The 13,695-nt window shown below is 52.6% G+C and overlaps 1 protein-coding gene across 1 annotated transcript in view; it reads left to right on the top strand.

Annotated features, from left to right (window-relative positions):
* Positions 1-910: 910 nt before the first annotated feature.
* The window catches only part of KIF3B (kinesin family member 3B), a 38,815-nt gene continuing 26,030 nt past the window's right edge, over positions 911-13,695 (top strand). Inside the window, exon 1 of the mRNA XM_081196156.1 lies at positions 911-1,051. The gene's annotated coding sequence lies outside the window, so the exon portion shown is untranslated. The remainder of the gene's footprint in view (positions 1,052-13,695) is intronic.

Here is a 13,695-nt window from a genome sequence, read left to right as displayed (position 1 = left end):
TTTGGGAAAAATCAGGCAACAGCTTGTAAAGTAAGTTTAAAAATAAGATTTACTTACTTTATAATCCAGCATTGGTTCACAGCAAAGGCAGCACTAAAAACTATGCACTATTTTTTTTTAAAAAAAAATACACAATAACCAGTCTTAGCACCAGCCAGGGACTGGAGCAAACAGAGCACCAATAAACACTGTTAACGAAGCAGCAACTAAAAGATGCGCTAAACATCCCAATTACAAGGAGAGAGAGGCTATTGGTTTGTTTTTGCTTTATTATGTATTTTTTATATTGCACTTTTATGTTGTGGACAGCCCTGAGAGCTATGGATATATGGATTCATATTAATGTCATATATACGTAAGTTTATTTATATAAAAAATCGTTTATCAATGATAAAAGAAATACAGCAAAAGCCATATGATTAGCAGCATTAACAAAACCTAAAAAAAGAAAGCTCAAGCTGAGCTCATAGAAACTCTGGATCTCCTGCTTTCTCCAGTGGATTAAAACACACCTAAGCCATACAGCTGAAAACGCCGGCAGCATTAAGATAAATTCAGCGGTGTAAATTAGTTTTGATGGCTGTAATAATGGAATACTGAATTGTATGGTTTTTGTAAAATATGCAGGGATTTAGGATACGTAAAATGAACCATGGAAAGAGAAGGAGGGAAGTCATTGATATCTTAAGGATGTAGAAACGAGAATTTTAAATTGTAAAAACAGAAAATTTAATAACAATTATATTAAAACAGAAACCACCGCGCCTGGCGCACGTGGCCGGGGCGCCTCGAGGGCCAGAGGGGCGTGTCGCGTTGCCAGGGGCGTGTCCCGTTGCCAGGGCCGAGGGCGCGGAGGAGGCGGGGCCCGTTGCTAGGGCCGGGGCGTCGCCAAGGAAGTGATGGCTTCGGGGCGGGCGGCCGCGTTGCCAAGGAAGTGAGCGGCGGCCGCGGCGGGGCCGGACTCCCCCTGCCGTATCCGGTGCTGCCGCCGCCGCCGCCGTCCCTGCCGCAGCGGCGGGAGGAGGAGGGGGTCTCCATGGTGACGGCGCAGGTGAGTGAGGGGCCTCGCCCTCGCCTTCTCCCCCCCCCACACCGTGCGCGCGCCTGGGGCGGCGAGGGGGTGCGCGCGCGCGGCGGGAGGAGGAGGAGGAGGAAGAACCGCATCTGTGGGGCGGGGGCCTCGGGCGGCTCCACGCCTCTCCCTCTCTCTCCCCCCTTCCTCACGCTCAGGGGCACACGCGTGTCTGGGTGTGGTAACGTGGGAATGCGTGCACGCGCAACGGGGTGCTCCCTCCCCCTCCTTCTGCACTCTCAAGGCACACGCGTGTCTGGGCGTGGAACCGTGGGAATGCGTGCACGCGCACCCGGATGCTCCCTTCCCCTCCCTCCTCTCGCCTTCTCCATCTGCACGCTCAAGGCACACGCGTGGGAATGCGTGCACGCGCACCCGGATGCTCCCTCCCTCTCCTCCCTAACTCCCCCTCCTTCTGCACTCTCAAGGTACACGTGTATGTGGGTGTGGATGGTGGATGCGTGCACGCACCCGGATGCTCCCCTCCCCTCCTCCTCTCTGGAGGACGGGGGTCGGCGTCTGCTCCATACACACAAGGCCATGCCCTGCTGCGACCCCTCCAGGTGAATTGGCCCTGCAGGAGGAGGCAGGGAGGGCCATGGAGACAAATCCCTGGAGGAGGAGGGGGCTATGGGGGGCTCCTAGCCAGGAGGGCCGTGCTCTTGCCCTCCACAGTTGAGGCAGCGATGCTTCTGAATCCCACTTTCTGGAAAACCACAGCAGGAAGGGAGAGGGATCTTGCCTTCGAGTCCTGCTCGGGGCGTCTGGTGGGCCACCGTGAGGAGACGCTGCTGGACACCATGGGCCGTGGGCCTGATCCAGCAGCCGGCTCTTCTGTGCTTCTGCATGTTATTAAATGCCCGTCTGTCCCCTGCAGTTCTTTGAATGTGGGTGTCCTCAAACACAAGAGGCAGCCACCAGCTGGGATGGCTTTTGCGAGACAATTAGACAAGACACGGCTGGGCTGTCCGTGGTCGCTAGCCATGATGGCATTATGCCTCTCAGCACCATAGCATTGTAGAACTGTAGCGTTGGAAGGGACCCCACGGGTCATCTAGTCCAACCCCCTGCATTGCAGGAATGTCAACTAGATCATACGTGACAGGTGGCCATGGAGCCTCTGCTGAAGCCCCCTTGTGCTTCCCATAGCCATATGAGAGCAAGATGCCGGACCAGATGGGTCCCCTTTGACGTGATCCAGCAGGGCTCCTCTTATGGACCAGAACTCACCCCTGGTTGTGGCTGAGCTTCCTTTCTGGTGGGTGGGTGGGATCACCTGCCCTCTTGCCAGGCTTTAGGTGTATATGTCCTACCTGTGTTCAGGAGACAGCTTGCACATCAAGGCTGCTCATGTATATGTCCTACCTGTGTTCAGGAGACAGCTTGCACATCAAGGCTGCTCATCAAAACATTTAGGGAGATGGAAGGAGTGTACCTCAGCAGTGGGGCATATCTTTGACATGCCAAGGTTGAATTACTTACCCTTTATATGTCAATTTTTTTAAAATAAAAAAGTCTACAAATTAAATGATAGGAAAACCCTGGAGAGCTTCTGCCAGTATTAGAAACTCAGATTTATAAGCTAATTGCCATATAGCATCTTGAACCTACAGAATGTCTAGGTGCCATTCCCCCCCCCCCAGTGATTTTTTTAAAATTGTTATTAATATTTTTCATTTCTATACCGCTTTATATTCTAAAGGGGGGAAAATCAAAGTGGCTTACAACACATTAAAACATAAAATTAAGTAATCCAGAATAAAACAAATTCAAGCTTCAAGGAAGATATTGCAGATCCTTCTCTAAGTGACATTTTGCTTTCCCCGTATTTATTTACCTACTTAATTTATATAGCGGCCCCACAGCAGAAGTACTCTAGAAAGCCAGTGTGGTGAAGTGGTTCGAGTGTCAGACTAGGACCTGGCAGATCAGGGTTCAAATCCCCACTCAGTCCTGAAGCTCACTGCGTAATCTTGGAGTCAGTCACAACTTCTTAACCTACCTTACAGGGGTGTTGCAGGGATTAACTGAGGGGGGGGTGTGAACCATGTACTCCACTCCTTGGAGAAAAAGGTGAGCTATAAATGCAATAAATGAGTTATTCTGCTTGCCTGCTTAAGAAATCTGGAGAGGCCAGCCAGATGGAGATGTCAGTCGCCAGCCTGGCATCCAGGGATCTCCACGTGGTTGCAGTTGCACCCCTGCCAGTAGCAAAATGTGCCCGGCGCCTTGCTGATGTCTAACACTGCTTCCTAGACTCTGCTTTCTGGGTACCAGTTGTGCTGTCTCCATCCTGTGGTTGTTGAATCTCCTTGGCTTGTAGGCGTGAACACATAACCGTGCACCTAAGTTTGTAATCCTGCACACACAACTTGGAAGCAAGTTCTGCTGCATTCAGTAGGGCTTGCTTCTGAGTAAGCACGCGTAGGATCAGGCTTCATATAGACAATGAAGACCAGGCACCACCAAAGTAGCCGGACTAGAGGGAGCCATACTGTCAGAGCTGCTTGAAGATCCTAGCTCACAGAGGATCACGCTAGCCAGCGATCATTAAGTAAAAGTCTTTATTGAATTACAGTTTCCATTCTCACGCTGCTGCGCGCAAACTCTACGTCTAGTAGCTAGATCGGCGAAGCTCCGTCTGAGTCTCCGCCCCGTGTGCACCAACTTAATATCCTAGCCTTGCTCCACCTTTTCCGCCTGACTGTCCTCCTCTGGGTCCCTCTACCCCCCGGGGCTTCTTCCTTCCGGGATTCTTCTGACGCTGACCCGGACCCTCCTGCCTCCTTGCGCCGGGCTTTAGGACCTGGTTCCCTTTCGGGGCTGCTTACTGCGCCGCCTTCCTCTGCATTTGAACTTGGCGCGCGCGCCCAACCTTCCACTTTCCTCTTAACCGTTTCTTCGCTCCCCGATGGAGGTGTGGCCACTCCTGACTCATGCCCTCCCTCCTGTGGTGAGCTGCCAGCGCTTCCCCCCTGGCTCCCGTCCTCTTCCCTGCTTCCTGGCGGTGACGCTGGTCCCGATTTCCAGCTGCTCCCCCCTGAGTCCCCTCTGGCTCTATCTTCCTGGGGTGCCCCCCTTGACTCCCCCCTTGCCCTGGCCACTGGTGCTCCTTTCTGTGAATCCTCTGATTCACTGGAAAGACTAGGAGATCTCGGGTCGTCGTCATCACTCATCTTTTCTTCTGCCTCCTCCCCTTCGCTCTCTGTTTCCTCCCTTGCCCGTGCCTCTGCTCCTAAACCCCTGACATCCATCCCCCCCTCGAAGCCCCCCATTCCCCCCTCCCCTCCTTCCGGTGCTGGAGCTGGGGGCTGCTGTTGCAAAGGGACGAACGTCGGATATCGGTCGCTTCCCGTGGCGGGCCTCCATCTGAACTCTCCCGGGTCTTCCTCCCTGCTCTCGTCGACGACGGTCACCTCCGCTTCCATCTCTGTGCCGCCGTGCTCGAAACCAGGGTCGTCCCCGAAAATGTCCATGTCCGTCTCTCCCTCACTTCCTCCTGGCGGCGTTGCTCGTCCTGAGCAGTCCAGCCACTTTCTGCGGAACTGCTCCTCTGGCCTATCGTCCCACCAATACGAGGGTTCTGAGGCGGATCCCGAGGGTGACCCCTCCGGGGAACGGACGTCTCGTGTCGGTTCCTCGTCCGAGTCGAACCCCCGGAACGTGCTGGCCGAAAGCGTGGGCGTGAAAAGCCAGTCGTCGAAAAAGTCTGCTGGCATAGGTCTATGTGGGAAGAGGGCATGAAACTCGTCTTTGAGCAGAGGTTCGTCTAAGGCGTAGCCCGGCACCCAGCTGTTCGCACTGGCCGGGGTGCCCTCCTTGGCGAGAAAGTATTCTACCCCCTCTTCCCCCCATCTGGAGTCCAAAATCTCCGTGACTTCGTTGATGCGCTCCTTCTGTGCCACTCCCGCGTGCCCTGTTCTGTCTCTGGCCGGACTCGGCGCCGTTCCGGGTTCCTGGAACCTGTGCGGTGCCTTGTAGGGAGTGAGCACCGATCTGTGGAATACCGGATGCATTCTGGAACCCTCCGGAAGTGCCAGTCTGAAAGCTACCGGGTTGACCTGCTCTTCGACTTGGTAGGGCCCCAGTTGCTTATGCCCTAGTTTCTTCTTGGCCAACGACCTGGCCGGCACTGCGTGGGCTGCTAACCAAACCCAGTCTCCCACGTGGAGCTCTTCTCCAACCCTTCTGTGCTTGTCTGCTTGTACCTTGTATGCGTGCTTGGCCAGCTCCAGGTGGCGCCTCAGCTGATCGTGGACTTCCTGCAGCTCCGACGCGAACGCATCTGCTGTTTGCGGCTCCCCCTCCCCCATTCTTTCCAGTCCCGGGAAGGTTCTGGGGTGCCTCCCGTTGTTGGCGAAGAACGGCGTGACCCCCGTGGACACGTGCTTCGTGTTGTTGTAGGCGAACTCGGCAAGCGGCAGGTAATCCACCCACGTCGCAGGCTGTTGATTTGCATAACATCTCAGGTACTGCTGCATGATGGCATTGACCCGCTCCGCTTGCCCGTTGGTCTGCGGGTGTCTCGCCGACGCCAGGTTGATCTTGACGTTCAGGAAGCCCATCAGCTTCTGCCAGAAATTCGAGATGAACTGCCGCCCCCGGTCGGACAGAATAGACCTTGGCAGACCGTGAACCTTGAACACGTGGTCTATGAACAGTTTGGCGGTTTGCTCCGCCGTGGCCACCTTAGCACACGGAATGAAATGCGCCATCTTGGAAAACAGGTCCACCACCACCAGCACTGCCGTCTTGCCCCTTGAGCTGGGCAGATCCGTGACAAAGTCCAGGGCCACCCTTTCCCAAGGTTCGACCGGAGTTTGCAGCGGTTCCAATAGTCCGGCCGGCGGTTTGTGCACTGGTTTGGCCCTCTGGCAGGTGTCACACCTCGCCACGTAGTCTGCGACCTCCCCTCTCATTCCAGGCCACCAGAAATCCCTGGCTACTAATTCCACCGTCTTCTCCTTGCCAAAGTGCCCGGCCGTGGGCGCGTCGTGCAGCTGCTGCAGCACCTTGGCTCGAAGTTCGTCTCCCGGCACGTAGATGGCCCCTTTACGGATGAGCAATCCATCTCTTAGCTGGAAACCGTCGGCCGCTGCCTTGCCCCTTTGCACCTCTGCCATCTTTGCTTGTGCGAAGGAGTCCCCCTGCAACGCTCGTCGCACCGCCTCTAGGTCCACGGTCGCCGCGGCGCACGCCCACACTGTCGGTGCGAAGATGTGCATGGCGGCCGCTGGTGTTGCGTCCTCCAGATATTGTGGCTTACGGGAGAGAGCGTCTGCCATGATGTTGGTGTCCCCCGGGACATACTCTATTCGGAAGTCGAAGTTCGCAAAGAACTCAGCCCAACGTATCTGCCTCTGGTTCAGGAACTGTGCCGTGCGCCAGTGCTCTAGATTCTTGTGGTCCGTGCAAACCTGCACCGTGTGCTTGGCGCCGATCAGAAAGTGCCTCCACGCCTTGAACGCTGCGTGAATGGCCAGCAACTCCCTGTCCCATATGGTGTAGTTCTGCTCGGACTTGCTGAGCTTCCTGGAGTAAAACGCTCCCGGTCGCCATACCCCCTGCGGGTCTTTCTGCAGCAGGACCGCCCCCACGGCTCTGTCCGAAGCGTCTGTCTCCACCCTCATCGGCTTGCTGGGGTTGACATGAAGCAGCTGCTCTTCCGACGCGAAGAGACGCTTGAGTGCCTGAAAGGACTGCTCCGCCTGCTCTGTCCAAATGAACTTCTTTTTCTTGGAGCTAAGCGTGTCAGTGATGGCCGCCGTCTGCATCGCGAAGCCCTTGATAAACTTGCGATAGAAGTTCGCAAAGCCGACAAACCGTTGGACCTCCTTCCGGTTGCGCGGGCTCTTCCAATCCAACACCGCTCGAACCTTGGCGCTGTCCATGGCGAGCCCCTTGTCAGACAGCTTGTAGCCCAGAAAATCCACCTCCGTCACGTCAAATTGGCACTTCTCCAGCTTGGCGTAGAGCCTATGTTGCTTTAGCCTGCTCAGCACTTCCTTGACGTGTTTGTCATGCTCCTGCTGCGACTCCGAAAAGATCAGGATGTCATCTAAGAAACAGACGCACGTCTTGTAGAGAAGTCCCGCCAACACGTGATGCATAAATGCTTGAAAAACGTGGGAGCCATTTTGCAATCCAAAAGGCATAACTCTATATTCGTAGGTCCCCAGTGGCGTGAACATGGCTGTCTTCCACTCATCACCCTCCCGCATGCGAATGAGGTTGTACGCCCCCCGCAGGTCCAACTTGGTGAACACTCTGCCCTTCCGTACCTTTGCGAGGAGGTCGTCAATTCGGGGCATGGGGAAGTCCGATGGCCTAGTCACACTGTTCAAAATCCTGTAATCCACTACGAGTCTCTTTTGGGGCGTGTCCCGCTTCTTAACAAAGAATACGGGACTGCCCCCCACTGCCTTGGACTCCCGGATGAAGCCGCGCTGCAAATTATGATCAATGAACTCCTTGAGTTCTTGCAGTTCGTCCTCTGACATGGAATACAGTTTCCCTTTAGGCAGCGCCGCCCCCGGCAGCAGGTCAATTTTGCAGTCATATGGTCTGTGAGGGGGTAGCCTGTCTGCCTCCTTCTCGCAGAAAACTTCCAAAAATTCAGCGTACTTGTGGGGAATCGCTTGCAGCGTGCCTAGCAGCAGCTGTGACTCCTCTTCCTCTCCTTCCTGCCTGGGCACGATGCAGTGTTCAGCACAAAAGGAAGAGCCGAAGGTCAGCTGCCTCTGGTACCAAGCCATCGTTGGGCTGTGCTTGTCCAGCCAACTCATGCCCAATACAACGGGCGTGTCAGATAGTTGAGTGACGTTGAAGCTGATGATTTCTCTGTGATTCCCAAGGCGCATCACCATTGGTGGCGTCTGCTTCACCACTTGCCCCCCGAGCAGCTCCCTGCCATCCACCGTGACAACCTGCAGGGGCAGTGTGGCCGGCAGCAACTGCACAGCGTGCCTGTCGACAAAGTCCTGCCCTATAAAGTCCGCATTGCTGCCTGAGTCAATGGTGATTGGCACGTCTATGGTGATTCCATTGGGCAGCTGGAGAGATGCTGTGAGCCTCACTACTGGTTTGGGCGGGAGGGGGTTCACGGGCTGTAAAATCTCTGGGGACTGCGTCACTAACACGTCTGGCTGGGCCCCAGTGCCTCTTCCTCCAGCCAGACTGCGTCGTTTCCCTGCTGCGGTCCTCCTTGCTGCGTTGCTGCAGTCACCATTGCTGAGGCTGCAGTGAGCTTGTGGGGCCTCTGGGGACACTCTTTTGCCATATGCCCTGGTTCCTCACAGACGTAACACTTCCTGTTCCCTCTAGGAGGCTTCGCTTTCACTGCTGCCGGTGCTAGGGCTCTGGTTGCTGACTGAGCCCTTGCACCTCCAACCTCCATAGGTTCGGCTCCTCCTCCTGGCGGAGGCGTGGATTGCGCCCGCGCTGCTTCTCTGGGAAGGAAGGAGGGGCCCCCGGCTGGTTCGCGCCCTCCACGCCCTTCGTCCCTGCTCCACGGACGTCCTTCCAGCCTCACCCCCACTGCCAGTGCCCTCTGAACGACCTCCTGGGTGGTTCGGGGTCTCTCCCCCCTCGCGATCTCATCTTTAATCGAGTTGTGCAGCCCCTCCCAAAAGAGGTCTCTTACAGGAGCCGAATCTCTGTCCCATTCCAGGGCACTGACCAAGGCGAAAAAGCGGGCATGATACTGCCTGACGCTGGCCCTCCCTTGTCTCAGCCCATGCACCTCCTTCCGTGCAAGATCCACGTCAATACTTGATAAAAAGCACCCATCCATCGCTTTAATAAAGGCATCCGCATTCTGGAGCGCCGGATCCTTATCTCTCCATAAATTGCGTAGCCATGCTTTCGCATCCCCATGCAGATGGGACATGATGAACCCCACTCTCTCTTGTTCATCTCTAAAGTCTTTATGCAGCAGTTGCAGTGCGCACAGTACGTCGGCTCTAAAGTTGGGATACTGTTGCAGGTTCCCATCGAAGTGAGAGACTAGCCCGCCTGTCCGTCTCGCCAACCCAATTCCCTCCTGCCGGGGTGTCTGCTTTGTCAGCACGTCTAACCTGACCTGGAGATCCCTGCAGGCGGCAGCTGCCTCCTCCTCTCTCTTCCTGGATGCGAGAACCTCGGCGTTCAGTTGTGCCACTGCTTTTCTGAGGTCCTCTATCTGCTGCTCAGCCGTCATGTCGTCTGCCGTTCGTGAGCTCGCTAGTAGGCACCTGTTTCTCTCCCCTCCTCGAGGCTGTAGATGCCCACAATGGAGAGACGGAGCTTACTGTCAGAGCTGCTTGAAGATCCTAGCTCACAGAGGATCACGCTAGCCAGCGATCATTAAGTAAAAGTCTTTATTGAATTACAGTTTCCATTCTCACGCTGCTGCGCGCAAACTCTACGTCTAGTAGCTAGATCGGCGAAGCTCCGTCTGAGTCTCCGCCCCGTGTGCACCAACTTAATATCCTAGCCTTGCTCCACCTTTTCCGCCTGACTGTCCTCCTCTGGGTCCCTCTACCCCCCGGGGCTTCTTCCTTCCGGGATTCTTCTGACGCTGACCCGGACCCTCCTGCCTCCTTGCGCCGGGCTTTAGGACCTGGTTCCCTTTCGGGGCTGCTTACTGCGCCGCCTTCCTCTGCATTTGAACTTGGCGCGCGCGCCCAACCTTCCACTTTCCTCTTAACCGTTTCTTCGCTCCCCGATGGAGGTGTGGCCACTCCTGACTCATGCCCTCCCTCCTGTGGTGAGCTGCCAGCGCTTCCCCCCTGGCTCCCTTCCTCTTCCCTGCTTCCTGGCGGTGACGCTGGTCCCGATTTCCAGCTGCTCCCCCCTGAGTCCCCTCTGGCTCTATCTTCCTGGGGTGCCCCCCTTGACTCCCCCCTTGCCCTGGCCACTGGTGCTCCTTTCTGTGAATCCTCTGATTCACTGGAAAGACTAGGAGATCTCGGGTCGTCGTCATCACTCATCTTTTCTTCTGCCTCCTCCCCTTCGCTCTCTGTTTCCTCCCTTGCCCGTGCCTCTGCTCCTAAACCCCTGACACATACTATTGCCAGCTAAGAAGATCAGGAGGAAAGAACTAGATAAAATAGCGGTCAACTGCAAAGGGGATTCAGATATTTAATTTGGCACATTTTACTAGAGAATCTTGCACTATTCTATTTTGTGCAACATAATATTTCTGGTGCAATATAAAGGCAGCATTATGTTCATTGCTCATCTGTGCAAGGGACAGTTGGCTGTGGTGGTCTTGCTTATGTAGCAGTTCGTTGCTGCAAAAAATGATTTCATCAAAGCAAGAAGGGTGCTTGTTTCCTCTCCTTAGACAGGAGAAGGAACCCAATTCTGCAAATGAATAGTTTATTCTGTCTTTGTTCTCAGGACGGTGTGTTTTAGCAGAGCCTGTGGTGTGTTGCTCTAAACTGCCATAGATCTGATTTTGACAGTTGCTCTGTTGCTTGGCTGTATTGGTTGTCACTGAATGCCTATCAGTGTGGGGTCGTATAAGGGCGATTGTCATGCAATTTTCAGTCAATAAGAAACACAGAATAGCCTGAATTGATATATTTTATTGGACCATCTTTTAATGAAGGAACATGCGCAATTTTGTGGACCGATAAAATTGTTTACATATGCGATCAACCTTGTCTTGTAAAAAAATACTTTAGAATTAGCTATTTTTGTGTTCCAACTGATGGAGAGCATTGCGCAATTATGCACCTACCCAGCAGATGTTGTCCCTGATCAAAGGCCTTGCTTGACTCTTTTGTATTTCATGGGGATGAAATAAGAGCGTCAATTAGTATATATGGGGGTTTTTTTTGTACATGACTGTGATGTCTATATGAGAGGGAGACATCTGGGAAAGCCAGGATGAGGATAAATTTTGAGGTGGGTGATTTTCTCTCGCCCTATTAAAGCTGAAAGATAGCAAAGCTTGACTTTTTCAAGAGAAGCCAAACAGCTATTGATTGTTCTGCTTTTCTGAAGGGTGTTCAATTTCAATTTTCAACTCCTTAAAAATAAAATCACGAAAAGAAATATATCTTACCTAAGTCATGTCTGTGTTTCCAGTTTCTTTGAGCCCATAGATCAGGGAACATAAACACAATTTTTTTTTAAAAAAAATTACTATATTACTAATACTACAATTTTTTAGGTGGAGGTTAAGTTGTGGTTAACTCAGTAGAATTAGTTCAGCTGAGAAAAATACCCCATCATAATGCTCCACAGTTCACACCTAGAATATTCTGTCTGATTTGAGACACCTCTTTACCACAAAGAGGAAAAATTGCTGAAAGAGAGGAAAATCATAAATTGCCCATTTATTAGATGGAATAATGGAAGGAGCCAAATGATGCTAAGAAGGAACATAATTACAGATACTTGACAGGTTCAAGTAGCAAAAATGGAAAATAATTGTTCTTAGAATCTCTTTAAATCTCAGCCTCCACCTTCCTGGTCTAGTGTGGAATCTTGTGTTTACACTACTAAAATAAAATTAAAGGCAATCCTGGAATATATCCAGTATGTAGCAATCTTGTCCTAGCTTGTTGGTTCTCAAGGCGCAAGCTATTTGAATTAACTAGTCTCCTTAATTTCTGATTTCTTCTAAAATTCTCTGATGATTGAACTGCCACACCAATTTAATTTCAAATAGTACCAGGACTTAATTTTCAGGCATGACTTCATCCTACGCTCCAAGAAAACAGGCTTTGAATTGCTTCCCGTATTCTGTACAATTGGAAATGCAATCTGAAGCTCTGGGTGAGTGTAGTGGATTAGAGTCAATTTGGGATCTGGCCAGATTGCTTTTGGATTTCAGAAGAGTGAGAGGGCTCTTTCCGGAGAGCGCCGTGTCCTAAAGGCTTGTCTAAAATAGGATGTTGGGCCGGGCATTCAGCAGGGATGGAGTGCGTCGCCTCATGAAATGTTTGGTTACAAATAATTGATGTATTTGGGTGCAAGCAATTAAGGCACAGTGGCGCGTGGCAGAACCTGCTTGACGGACATTTGCTGTCACATGTGGTGTATTCTGCTTTTGGCAAAATAAACAAGGGCACACTGCTGGGAACCAATGCCTTTCCTCCCATCATGTGGTTCCCAGAACGTCTCCTCGACTCCCAAATTCTTCAGCTGCCATCCGTGCTAGTTTCAAAGAACCTCATTGCATGCTCCAGGATGAATACCACCCCTTTGTCCTCACAATGTCAAAACCAGGCTTGAAATCCCAATTTAGTGGAAGGTAAGGAGCTACCTTAAAACCCAGACAAACCTCTCCCCCATCTAGTTCAGTAGCCTTTGCTGTGGCTGGCAGCGCCTCCCCAGGGCTTAACAGTGAGGTCTCTCAGCCCTCCTGCCAAAGGTCCTTTCACGGGAGCTCCTTGTGGCAGAAACAGGAGCATTCAGCATGCAAATCATGCGCTCTGCCACCGAGCAGCAGCCTCTCCCCTTGACTTCACCCACTTTGTATAAATTGTTAATTGAAAGGGGGAAGAAAATCCACCCTCATTATCTCTCCTTAGCCAGCCACACAGTTAATACAACGAGGCAATTCATCTGTGCTGAGTATACTTCAGTACGTGCCTTAAACCGAGACTGGGCCCAGCGGATCATTCAGTTCAGCTCTCATCCTAACTTTCTGGTGCTTGTGTGTTCCTTCGGCGTGGAAATAGAGAACCTGCGTCACCGCTTTTCAGAAAGTAGCACCTTCTGTGTGATTTGGACTATGTCACATCAGCTGTGCTGCTTGGGGCTGATGGGAGTTGTAGTCCAAAACATCCGCAGAGCACAAATAGTTGTTGGTTTTTGGGGGGAGGTTGTAATATGGGTTATGGAAGATGCACCAGGTCTCAGTGGTGTCCTAATCTCTGGCATGGCGCAGTTGCGGCGTTCTGAATCTTGTATCTTGCACCAAGTTGAATGGGCTGCTTTACACCCGACAGCTCTAAAATAAAAAATGTTCTGGTCATGTCAATACAGAATTAGGCCTGCATTCAGGCCATGGCATGTTGTGCTTGAAGGTTGGACGGGCAGGAATTGTTTTCCTGTTGAAGCTGCAGGCAGCCTGACCGAACTTGTTTATTTGATGCTCTTAGATCGTGGCTGCTTGTCAGGCTCTGTCCCTGACAGGGCTGCTTGAACGTTTATTTCCTCTGGCTTCTTGGCTCTTCCACTGGTTTGGTTATAGCAGGGGTGGGGATCTCCAGCCTCCACCCCGGACTAATTAGGCCTGCCAGGCCTCTGCATTCGTCCCACAAGGCCCTTTTGGCAAAGCCATGGTCAGCTGCCCTGCATGTGAAGTCATATATGACGTCTGTTGTGTGGCAGGTAAGATCCTAGGGGATTGTAGGCACTGCCTGCTAGCTGATTGGTACAAAGCACATTGAAAGGGGCTTTTGAAGACCTGGCAACCGGTCAGATCTTCAGAAGCCCCTTTCAAAATGCTATTTTCTGCAGCACTTTAAAAGAGGCTTCTGAAGACCCCTGTGGGCAAAAAAGGTCACCTGTCGTCATTGTGACATTAGGTGATTGACAGCTGGGCTGCTCCACTGACCTGTCCTACTTGGCCTGCTAGGGGTGGAAGCGCTAAGGGTCTGGCCCTCTTGCCAGAGCCAGTTCTC

The sequence above is a fragment of the Podarcis bocagei genome (genome assembly GCF_964188305.1).
Source record: "Podarcis bocagei genome assembly, chromosome: 5".
NCBI lineage: Eukaryota > Metazoa > Chordata > Lepidosauria > Squamata > Lacertidae > Podarcis > Podarcis bocagei.
This window is presented reverse-complemented; position numbering and strand designations above follow the sequence as displayed.